Source organism: Crotalus tigris, unplaced genomic scaffold (genome assembly GCF_016545835.1).
Source record: "Crotalus tigris isolate CLP2741 ecotype Arizona unplaced genomic scaffold, ASM1654583v1 scf7180000017628.32516253702:7417878, whole genome shotgun sequence".
In the NCBI taxonomy this organism is placed as follows: Eukaryota; Metazoa; Chordata; class Lepidosauria; order Squamata; family Viperidae; genus Crotalus; species Crotalus tigris.
In genome coordinates, this window is record NW_024096523.1 from 1174480 (window position 1) to 1185164 (window position 10685).

At 36.7% G+C, this 10685-nt stretch overlaps 1 long non-coding RNA gene across 1 annotated transcript; it reads left to right on the forward strand.

The window, feature by feature from the left end:
- The first annotated feature begins 4950 nt into the window (after window positions 1-4950).
- LOC120304044 lies at window positions 4951-9497 on the forward strand. The gene is made up of 3 exons (XR_005555594.1): window positions 4951-5049; window positions 7159-7264; window positions 9436-9497. It is a non-coding gene; the product is annotated as an uncharacterized LOC120304044 (long non-coding RNA).
- Window positions 9498-10685: the final 1188 nt, after the last annotated feature.

Genomic DNA, 10685 nt, shown 5'->3' on the forward strand with positions numbered 1-10685 from the left:
TGCTCAGCATGCCATCGCCTTGCCTGAAGTTCACTTTGGACTCTGTCTTTGGCTGGTGGAGGCTAGAGGATCAAGCTAGAGACTTGTCCTACAGGATTCAGGCCAAGCCCAGAAAGGGCCCTTCTTGCCGCTGGGGCTGCTGTTCATCTTCCTCCTCTGCCAACTTCACCTTCTTGCCAGGCACCAGGCTGGCTTCAGCAGCACCAATCTTGCCTAGGCTGTCCTGTTGACTGGCAGAGGCCCGAGGTGTCCCGGCTTCAAGCCGTCTAGGTCAAAATGCTGCCAGGCTCCTTCTGGGTTTCCATAGGTTCCAAATCCAGGCTGCCTTAGGGCTGTGGCGTGGATGGAGGCAACTCCTGTTGGGCTGGGGGGGAAGAGGATTGCCGGAGAGCCCTCCAGATGCTGTGGGTTGGGCATCATTCATTGTAGGTCTAGTTATGGCTGTGGCCAAGGAAAAGTTTCTACACTTTCTCTGCCCATCTCATCTTCTTCCTCCAGCTGCAGGCCTTGAGGGTCATCGTACCGACTGTGCAATGCAATCATTTCATTTTGGGTGCTGTCATTCTGGTGGGAGGGGGGAGGTTGGTGCTTAAGGGGTGGGGCATAGTTAAGGGAGCCTATATTTTCTGGTTTTCCACAACAATTTGACACCTATGGATTGGCTAACTCAAACTGGTTGATTGGACACTGGAGAGGGATTTTGAAAGGGCATTTTTAATGTAACATTTTGTGTGGGGAAAACCTCAGATCTTGCTTTACTATCCTGCTGTCATTAACTCTCAATAAAAGTTCTTTTTGAAACAATGCCAGTTTTAAGAGTTCTGCTTTCTTGGGAGATCTAATTGAGGCAGGTCCTTATATTACCTTTCAGTATATCATTGTTTTACACTTAAAATTGTCATTAGGGCAAAGAATCGGTTGTTAAATTATTTGAATCCCACCACTGCTTGCAACAGTTTGAAGGAGTATTCTGGGAGTGGGCAGAACCCCTTCCTGTTATTATAATTACTGATGGAAGCCCCAGAAGAGAGGCAAGGGGAAGCCATATAATCACTTTGCTTTTAAAAGCAAGGGCTGCATTACTCTTTACAAATCACCTTTGAGAAGGTCTTTCCCTCAAGCAGTCATATGTAGCTAGTTGACTAATGGCATACTTTCATTGCCACTAAATTATATCAATGATAGTTTGGTGAAGCTGAAGAAGATTCCCTACTTCCCAACTGGTACAACTAGTGTTCCCAAAAGTGAGATAATGCCTTTTAAATTTCCATGGTAAATATCTTTTGAGATAAGCCTTAATATTGTCCCTTTATTATAGCCGCACAATAAGTATATTTGTCCTCTGTGGATCTGGAATAATTGTGGAGTTGTTCTTCCTCCCCTCTCCTTTTAAGAATATTTTTAAAAATAAGACCAATTAACACATTTATGTTTTGTTCCATTAAAAATACTTACCTTACTTTAAATCAAATGAAACAGACAAAATGTTACTCTGGAATAAGCAATCACAAATAGCAAAGACAGTTTACTCAATTGGGGTTTTATCTCTTAGGTAAGTAATAGATGCAGTGATCATGATCCATAAGGTTTAAAATGGTTGCAATTTTCCTTTTTATCAAGTGGTGCCTGTCTTTCCCTGTACTGTAAGATTCATCTAGCTTATTGTTCAACCTCTTCAACTGCATGCCCTGCAGATCTATCAGATTTCAAATGTAGTGTTCATTTACTTCACTTGTTGTTGTTGTTAATTGCGAAGTCGTGTCCGACCCATCGCGACCCCATGGACAATGTTCCTCCAGGTCTTCCTGTCCTCTACCATCTTCTGGAGTCCATTTAAGTTCACACCTATTGCTTCAGTGACTCCATCCAGCCATCTCATTCTCTGTCGTCCCCTTCTTCTATTGCCCTCAATCTTTCCCAGCATTAGGCCCTTCTCCAGTGAGTCCTTCCTGCTCATTAGGTGGCCAAAGTATTTGAGTTTCAACTTCAGGATCTGGCCTTCTAAAGAGCAGTCAGGGTTGATCTCTTCTAGGACTGACCGGTTTGAATGCCTTGCAGTCCAAGGGACTCGCAGGAGTCTTCTCCAGCACCACAGTTCAAAGGCCTCAATTCTTTTGAGCTCAGCCTTTCTTATGGTCCAACTTTCACAGCCATACATTGCAACTGGGAAAACCATGGCCTGGACTATACGCACTTTTGTTGGCAGGGTGATGTCTCTGCTTTTTAGTATGCTGTCTAGATTTGCCATAGCTTTCCTCCACAGGAGCAAACGTCTTTTAATTTCTTGGCTGCAGTCCCCATCTGAGGTGATCTTGGAGCCCAGAAAAATAAAATCTGTCACTACCTCCATTTCTTCCCCATCTATTTGCCAGAATTGAGAGGGCCGGATGCCATGATTTTGGTTTTCTTAATGTTGAGTTTCAAGCCAACTTTTGCACTCTCCTTCTTCACCCGCGTCAAGAGGCTCTTTAGTTCCTCTTCACTTTCTGCCATTAGAGTGGTATCATCTGCATATCTTAGGTTGTTGATATTTCTCCCGGCAATCTTAATTCCAAATTTTGATTCATCTAGCCCTGCCTTTCTCATGATGTGCTCTGCATATAAGTTAAATAGGCAGGGCGACAGTATACAGCCTTGCCGGACTCCTTTTCCAATTTTGAACCAATCAGTGGTTCCGTGTTCGGTTCTCACTGTTGCTTCTTGACCCGCAGATAGGTTTCTCAAGAGACACATGAGATGGTCTGGTACTCCCATCTCTTTAAGAACTTGCCACAATTTGTTGTGATCCACACAATCAAAGGCTTTTGCATAGTCAATGAAGCAGAAGTAGATGTTTTTCTGGAACTCCCTAGCTTTCTCCATGATCCAGCGTATGTTGGCAATTTGATCTCTAGTTCCTCTGCCTCTTCGAAATCCTGCCTGTACTTTTGGTAGTTCTCGATCTACATACTGCTGGAGTCTAGCTTGTAGGATTTTAAGCATAACTTTACTAGCATGTGAAATGAGTGCAATAGTGCGATAGTTTGAACATTCTTTGGCATTGCCTTTCTTTGGAATTGGAATGTAAACTGACCTTTTCCAATCCTGTGGCCACTGTTGAGTTTTCCAAATTTGCTGGCAAATTGAGTGTAGCACTTTTACTTCATCGTCTTTTAAGATTTTGAATAGCTCAGCTGGAATACTTCACTTACAGGACTCAAATGGGCTAGAGATGCTGATTTTTTTTTTTAAAAAAACTGTATTTTAATACAGTGATCAACAGAATTAATGACAATAAAAAACCAAAATAAGAAAAAGTGCAGAAAAAAATACACAAAAGTAAGCCAATAAGAGTTTCATAATTTGGGAACATCCAAATTTGATATTTGTATCAGAGTTAATATGCATTCTTGCATACACAGTAACAGATGGATACGGATTACCTGGTTGAAATAACTAAAATAAGTATCATGTCAATAAAATAATAATAAAATATTATTTAATTTCTTTTAGATTCATTGCTGAAGTATTTGCTTTAGCAAATACAACAAAAAATTAATCTATTTCTGATATTGCACCATTTTGTATACCCCCCAAAAAGTGGACAATAAAACTACCCTAAAATTACTCATTGGAAACCATTATATTTCACTTTATAATGTCCTCACATTTTGAAAAAAAAAAGAGTAATTAACTAGACATTAAGTGTCAGAGGTGGCTTTGATTACAGATCCTTTATCACAAAGACTTTGATTAATATATTGCAATGTTAAGAAGTGAATTTATGCATTTTTAAATTATTACTTCAGGGTTATAAGCCAACATTTAAATTCAACTTTATACCATGAAGATTTCTAATCTCACTCATCAAGTTCAATTTCCAAGTTTTTTTTTTTTATATATATTTTAAGACTTACAAGAGAGCCTGGCTTGTATTTCATATAAGACTTTGTACAATTTATATGATGCAGATGAACAGAATTTATCAAATATTGCTGATGGTTTTGATTGATATACTCATAAAGAAGATTTAGAAGGTGAAAATTAAGTCATAAAATTCAATCTGTTCTCTATGCAGGAATCTAGATTAAAGCACTTTGGATGCATGTCTGTATAACTCTGCTTGAATATATCAATTTATTTATTTATATCCTATCTTTATTATTTGTATGAATAATTCAAGATGATGAACATTCCTAATACACCTTCCTCCTCTTATTTTCCCCACAACAACAACCACAACTCTTGATTCCTTATGGCCAGAAAATAAAACTGGGTTGTTGTTTTTTCTTTGAAGCAGTGAGGATATTTTCTTAAAATAATTTCATTAAAACATTATTTAAACATGAATCATCTTGCTGTTGTTTAGATCTATTAAGACCACACTTTCCACAATTCCTAGCTCACTGTATCAGTTGAACCCGAGGCACATTTAATTATGACTTTATATAATTAAAATATTTATTAATAAGAATTAATATATAGTCACTTTAATAGATAGAATTAATAGACAGTCACTTTTAAAACTCATTAAGATATTTGAATTTGAAATGACAGGTACAATTTGGCATTGATGTGTTATTATTACTTTTTTTAAAAAAAAACTCTTTTAAAATATAATCTTTGAGATGAATGATGGTTGGTCTAAATATAAGAATGAATAAATTAGACCATAAAAAAACAGAAGTTCCATCATCCCATCAACAGCATATCTGTCTTCACAGTCTAATTACAATAATCTGGGAAGAAGTTCTGACAGTTATATTAAAAAGAGTTCTCATTGAACCTTGTGAACTCTTTTCTTTCTAAGCCTTGCCAATGTTATATCTATCCAATCATTCTGTTTGTTAAATCATTCCTCATTAGGTTTCCTCAGAGCGCTTGGAGACAGCAGTATTGAGCGTTGCCATAGCAGTAGGTTATTACTTCCTGAGGACAAGAAAACATTGTTGACATTTTTTGCTTCCTGCTTCTGTACAACAGCAGCAACGATAAAGGCTCAGCTGATTTCTTCTAAAAGGGGGAAGCACTCTCACCACAAACGAGAAGGAAAAAGATTGCAAAAAAGGAGTAAGAGAATCTCTTCCATTTTTTTTTGCCTCCATTTACTTACTCTGATATATAGTCAGAAGTTCTTAATGTGGATGGATGCTATTTTCAAGCTATCTGCATTTTGTAGAACAAGAAAAGAAAACCTAGTGCCTTCCAGATGTTTGGGCTTTGAATTCTCAATAGTAAACAGGCATCACAGTCAATAGAAAGGAATTGTAGGACATAGATCAAAACATCTGGGGAACACTATTCATTTTGTCACACCATGTGATGGATTCAAACAACACTTGTTTCTCTATTCAGTTCTGCAAGTTTAGCAATTTCTTGCCCTCCCTATTGGGAATGAAGGATGGAGATTTGTAACAAGGTGTTAAATATACTCTATTGAGGCCTTCATAAAGCCTCCCTGGCTCATGTGACCACATATCTGGTGGGTCAGCTTTATGACCAGTTATGGCATTTCATAGTCACATGACTACAAGTCACAACAATTTGTGCAATCCTAGGTTGCATTAACAGAGGGATACAATCAAGATCATGTGAAATATTAGTACTGCTTTATAAAGCCTTAGTAAGACCACACTTAGAGTACTGCATCCAGTTTTGGTCATTATAAAAATGTTGTTGAGACTCTGAAAAGAGTGCAGAAAAAAGCAACAAATAATATTAGGGGCATGGAGGCTACAATATATAACAATAACAATAATAATAATAATAGAGTGGGAAGTCTTCTAGTCCAACCCCCTGCTCAGGCAGGAAGCCCTACATCATTTCAGACAAATGGTTGTCTAGTCTGTTCTTAAAAACTTCCAGTGTTGGAGCATTCACCACTTCTGGAGGCAGGTTGTCCCACTGATTATTTTTTCTAACTGTCAGGAAATTTCTCCTTAGTTCTAGATTGCTTCTCTCCTTGATTAATTTCCATCAATTGCTTCTTGTTTTGCCTTAAGGTGATTGGAGAATAGCTCGACTCCCTCTTTTTTTTGGCAACCCCTGAGATATTGGAACACTGCTATCCTGTCACCCCTAGTCTTTCTTTTCATTAAATTAGACATACCCAATTCCAGCAACCATTCTTTATATGTTTTAGCTTCCAGAATGGTTGTAGGAATTGGATATAGCTAGTGAAAAGAAAGACTAACAATGTTCCAATGTTTGAGAGGCTGCCACAAAGAAGAAGGGGTCAACCTATTTTGCACCAGAAGGCAAGACAAAAAACAAGGAGTGTAAACTAATCAAGTAGAGAAGCAACCTAGAACTAAGGAGAAATTTCTTAACGGTGAGAACTAAAAGCTTTACAGAGGGAGACCCACACTTGAAATAAAGAGGAATTTCTTGACTATGAGCACTATTAAGCAATAGAAATGCCTGCCTCCTAAAGCTGTGCATGCTCCATTGCTGGAACTTTTCTAGTGATGGAAAAAACTGGACAGTCATTTGTCCAGGATGGTGCAGCGATACCAGCACTGGGCAAGGCAATAGGCTCAGCTAAAGCAAGACTTCTAAGATTGCTTCCAATTCTATATTTTATGATCTAGAACAGGCATGTCAAACTCGCTACGTCACGTCACGTTACGTGACGTATCAGAGCTTTTTCGCCATTGCCGGCAATGGAGTGGGCGCGGCTCCAATATAATGAAACCAGCCTGCCGCTGGCAGTTTGACACCCCTGATCTAGAACAAAGGTGGATAATTGGTGGCACACATCTGACTGCCTTCTCAAGATCACACCAGTGAAATTCAACAGCAATATGACCATTTTCAGCTTCTCATGTTTGTTTTGTTGTATTATTATAATAGTAATGAAAACAAGCACTAAGTCCTAAATATCCCAGATGAACTTTAGAAGTTGTAGGTGCTTCATCACTAGAGGTTTTTAAGAAAAGACTGGACAGCCACCTATCTGAAATGGTAGAGGGTTGGAGCAGGGGGTTGGACAAGAAGATTTCCAAGGTACCTTTCAGCTATATTCTGATTAAGTGAACTAAAAGCAACATTGATACTTAATCCTATTTCCCCATTATTTCTTAAGATATTCTTTACAAGCTTTTTTAGTGCTTGTGTGCTTGTGCTACCAAACTCCAAAATCCCAAACCTTCATTTTATGGGTACTTCTCATTTTTTTAGGAGCAGCCATGTCTGCTTTGGAGACTGCTATTGATCAACATCCCCCAAGGCAGACCATTAATTTGGGGAGACCTGCATCTTCAAGAGCAAAAGTCTCTTCTGAGCAGTAAGTGAAGTCAATGGACACAGACCACTTAATCATATTTATATATAACTTTCATATTAAAAAGCAATATCCAGTGTCAATGGCTTTGATATAAAAATATCTTAATAGTCAGTAAGTGACTAATGAATACTACAGTTATAACAGTTTAATTTGAAGAATTCTGGCAGCTGGTTGCCTTGATGAGTGCTGTAACCAAGGAGCTTTTGCTTCATGCTGGGAACATCCGTAGCCTGCTGATTTATAGCAGCAGTGCAGAACTGTTTAATGTCAGTGCCTCTCGGCTAAAGCAATAATAAACAGGAATGTTATGCTTTATTTTTCTGTATGGATTGTTCAGGATCTGAATGGTTAAGTACCAACTCAATAGGGGATAATAGCTGGATTCCCAAGAGAGATGTAGTGGAGGCTGAAGCATTTTTATTATCCAAGTTTGTTTAGAAAAATTAATCTAGTACAGATGGTGGGGTTTTTTTTGAGTGTACCTTTTAAGAAAAAGAAAATGAAAAATGTCACCAACCCAGGGAAGTTCTCTGGCAGATGTTCAAGGATTTTGCTTTCATACCCCACCTATTCAGGGCAGGAGTACCGGTAGGAGAGAGGGGGGGCACAAGAAAAAGTCAAGAGGTAGCCACAACTGCACAATTAAAACTGACCCTTTTTACATGAGGCAATCATTTGTGCAGTCACAGCTTTGGTTGTGCTATCACAGCTTCCATTTTGACTTCCTTGACATGCATATGGCCAGTTCCCACCCAGCTCCTCTGAGAAAAAGTGCTTGCTTGAAAATCAATCCTCAGTGCAAGAAAAAAAAGAGATCACATTTAGATGCAAGGTGAGTAGGAAGTAATTTGTATTCCAATTAGCAACATCTGAGAGTAACTTTGAAACCACAAATTTATATCAGCTTTTTTTTATTAGTTGGAGACTTCTTTACCCGTACAATTTAAATGAACTGTAGATTACTTAATACATATAGAAGGGTAGGGATATTGCAAAAAGTATTATTACACAAAAATGAGATATTTTCCAGCTTTTGTTTAAAAATGTGTTTAATAATTGCTTATAAGATCTGAAAACAGCAAATGGTTTTATAGAAATTGCAGCATGAGATTCAAGTTATGATATTCAGTCCATGGGCCTCCATTTCTAGCATGGTCAGAAAATAATTTTATGCAAATCAACTGAGTAAGCATAATCAAGTCCCCAGTATTTTTCTGTGGAATTCAAATTGCCTTGTTATACAATTTAGGCCTCAAAAATCCACAAAAAACAAAAAATGGACTATACAACTATAAAACTCAATAGCAGAGTAATGATGTACATGTATCATATTATCATCATACAGTAAATAATTTTGCTATCTGAAGACCGTAATAATTCTTGACTTTTATACTGACATTTTTATATTAAGAATACCAAGATATAAGAATGCTTCATGGAAGAAAAATTAATCAAACTGTGTATCGTACTATTGACTTAGGTTCATTAATATTACAGTCTTGTTTTCTCAAAAACAATGTAAATCTTCCTTTAGATTCATTCTCCATTCTAAAGATGTCTTATTCACAGCATTGGCATATTACAACTGTGAAATATAGTTTCCTTTCAGTACCATTGCCACAAACAGTATGGCATGCAGTCTCCTATAGTACCTTAGCTAACATCAAGATAAAAATAATAAGAATCACATTGATGGGATGAATTAGAAGCTGCAAAGGCTGTTCCAGATTGTTTCTTCACATGTACAATTAGATTGCTATTCTGAATTATTTTAGAAATTATTATTGATATGACATTATTTGCTTGCAGGAAACACATATTACATCTAAAGATCAAAAATATTTAGTTAATGCTCGTCTGGGATCCCATTTTGTATCTTCTGCTCCTGGGAAAAAAGGGGGAGTAGTTATCTATGTTAAGCAAAACTTATCAGCCTGTTTGGTAGAATCTGATCTTCAAGGGAGATATGTTATGATTAAAGTTGGTTTGTATGTAAGAAAGTACTTATAGTGGGATTGTATGCACCAAACCAACAACAGGAACAATTTTAAAGACTGCTACATCAAAAATTAACTTTGTTGGATTACAGATCTGTTATATTAATGGGAGACTGGAATGGTGTTTTAGATACACAAAGAGATAAAAAAGGATCCTCTATTTCTTTTAAACAGGCTAAACTACCTAAAGCTTTTTTTGATTTGAAAGAGGACTGGGAGCTGCGAGATTATTGGCGTGAACATAACCTGGAGGAGAGAGATTTTTCTTTCTTTTCGGATAGACATCAATCCTTTTCAAGAATTGATTTTTTTTTTATTACGACGGATTTATATTTTAGGGTAAAGAATGTTAAAATTTTTCCCAGGACATTGACGGATCACAGTCCAGTTTGGATGGAATTGATTGATGAAAAAGAGGAGAGGAGATCGTGGAGGATGAATGAAAATTTATTCAGACAAGAAAAGAATGTTCAAAAGTTAAAGGAGCAATTAAAGGATTATTTTTGCTTTAAATATGCATAAGGGAACTTCAATGTCAATGGTCTGGGATGCAGGTAAAGCCTACATGCGGGGGATTTTGATACAAATGAATAATGTTCATAGACAGAAGCAGATGCAGAAACGTAAGGAGTTGGAAGATGTTATTAAATTAAAAGAAAAAGCTTTGATTTTAAATCCTATAGATGAGAAGGTTAAGGAATCTATAAAATTGCTTAAATCACAATTTAATATGTTGATGGCTGATCAAACTGCAACTAATTTAATGTATATGAAACAAAATACATTTTGTAATGCTAATAAACCAGGGAGATGGTTGGCTTACCAACTGAGAAAGAAGCAGAGACAGAAAACTATAGATAAAATAAATTATAATGGTAAATTGGTACATCAGAAGGAGTTGATTAAGAAATTTTTTTAGATTATTACCAAAAATTATATATGAGTACTAAAGTACAGGTTTCAGATATAGATAATTATTTAAATGAAGCTAACTTTCCTAAATTAACAGAAGATCAGAAACAAGAAATTAATGGTTTGATTACTAGTGAGGAGATTGAGACAGTAATTAAAGAATTAAAATTAGGTAAGGCAGACTTTGGTTAAGTTGACAGATTTTGAGGTTGTCAATAAGGTAAAATATCTGGGGGTTATTTTATCTGTTTCTAATGCAAAATTGTACAAAAATAACTATGAAAGGCTGTGGGTCAATTGGAAAATTGGGAGAAGTTGCAATTATCTCTTTTGGGAAGAATTGCGGCAATTAAAATGAATGTTTTGCCAAAGTTTCTTTTTTTTATTTCAGATGATATCTATTTTAAAGAATGAGGTTAATTTAAATGAATGGCAGAAAGGTATTAACAAATTTATCTGGGCAGGAAAAAAACCAAGAGTAAAACTTAAAATTATACAGGATATTTGTGAGA